Raw genomic sequence first — 2102 nt, 5'->3', positions numbered from 1 at the left:
CTCTTTGATCTTTATTTTTCTGATCATGGAAACAATTGGAATTGTTACCCCTCTAGTTTTGAATTCTACTTCTAGCCTCATCCTTGTTCTTCTGATAATCATTATGACCTCCAAAATATCATCCACTAGATCTTCCACCATGACCTCTTCCACTATTCTTGTTGTCAAACTTCTTGCTCAGTTTCTCGTCAACTCTTAGGGAAAATTGGTATGCCTTCTCAATACTATTTATTCATTCAAACCAGACTCAGTTCATCCTAAATACTTGGCCTTAACCCATTAAAATAATAGGCCACTTTCTCCTTATCAGCTTCTGCATGGTCAGTTCTAATGAGAACTTGGTAGAACTCTTCGATATACTATTGAAAAGGTTTTTCTGCTTGCTTCAACCCTTGCTTTTTATTCAATTAATCAAGCTCATAATCCATGGGAATGAATTTTCACTTCATTTTAGCTATCATCTGATCCCAACTGGTGATTTTGTTCTTTCTTTTTCTATTTCACTCCAATTGAACCTCCTGCCACTAGATCTTTGCATGGCCCTTCAACTTTTGCTTCACAAGCTTGACCCTATCAGGATCCTCAATATCTTCATACTCAAAGTGCTCCTCCAATTCATTGATCCAATTGATTAGATCCTCTAGGTTAAGATTTCCAAAAAATGTGAGAGCCTCAAACATAGGTCTTTTTCTAATCTTGGAGATGGACATAAACAACAATTATGAAACTGATGACATAACTTGAATCAACAAAAGAGTCATCAAATATAGTACCATCAACATATATTCCACATGTAATAATTGGGATAGGTTCCATGTAAGTGGACAACACCAACATAAAAATGGATACAACTGAAGACCCATTCAAGTACTATAGTCCTAATATTGTTGACAATTTGGTGCAACTCCCAAACTTTTATGAAGAAGGAGAGGAGAAGTATGTAGAAGTTGATGAAATCCAACTTCACAATGCACCAAGATCACCTGCATGCAAATAACCCACTGAAGAGAAACTAAAGAAGGAAGAGAACAAGGGCTTGGAGAAATTCAACAAAGTGAGAAAATATATTTCACAGTGAGAAAATGAAATTTCTATGTGAATGTGTTGTAAAATTACAATGAGAGAGCCCAAATATAAAAGCCTCAAGAAAGCTTCTAGAACAAGCTAGAAAGTGCTAGGAGATAAGTGTGAAAACTAAGAATATGTCCATAAAAGGTGGATTACCCTCAAAGTAGGTGAGAAGATAAGTATGGTTAGATAGGAACAAACTCGCATGTTGTCAAAAAATCATCAACAACTCCTAGATGAAAACTAATATCTAAATGCATTTATCTAAATAAACTTAAGTAAAAGAATAAATAATTAATAAATAATTATTTACTCTAACAACCCCCCTTAAGTGTAACTTAGGGGAATGCCTTAAGCTCACAAAAGCTAAGATGAAATATAGAATGGGTCCTAACAACACAACCAAGAAAGGTACCCATGTACAAATGCATAAGAAATGCAACCTCAGAAAATGGGGAAAGAGAGAAAACCACATGGGGAAAACCCTCCCCCAAAAGATGTAAGTACAAGCATGCTAGAAAACATGAAGGAAGGAAGGCCTCAAAAAGACCCCCCAAGGACAAATTTTGTAACCCTAAGCATGGACCACAACTGAAGATAGTGTGGCAATGCAAAAGGTTTGGTGAAGATGTTAGCAATGTGTGCATTAGTAGGAATATACTCCAAAGAGATAACACCATCTTGAATTAGCTGTCGGATGAAGTGCATATGCAACTCATTGTGTTTGGTGTGTTGATGCTCTACCAAGTTGCAAGAAATATGAATGGTACTCTGATTATTGCACCACAAAATAGTGGGATGATTAGGAGGAAAACAAAACTCAGTCATGAACTGTTAAAGCCATAAAATCTCCTGACTAGCAAGAACTGCTGCATTGTACTCAACTTCTGTAGATGAAAGTGCATGAGCATGCTACTTATTGCACAACCATGTGATAGGACCAGAGCCTAGACAAAACACAAAGCTAGAAGTAGACATTTGATCATCAACATCATCAGCCCAATTAGAGTTAGTGTAGCCAACAATGTGAGGAG

Source organism: Cupressus sempervirens, chromosome 3 (assembly GCF_028749045.1).
Source record: "Cupressus sempervirens isolate cs-2001-9-10 chromosome 3, ASM2874904v1, whole genome shotgun sequence".
Taxonomy (NCBI): Eukaryota; Viridiplantae; Streptophyta; class Pinopsida; order Cupressales; family Cupressaceae; genus Cupressus; species Cupressus sempervirens.
Note: the sequence above shows the minus strand (reverse complement) of the source record.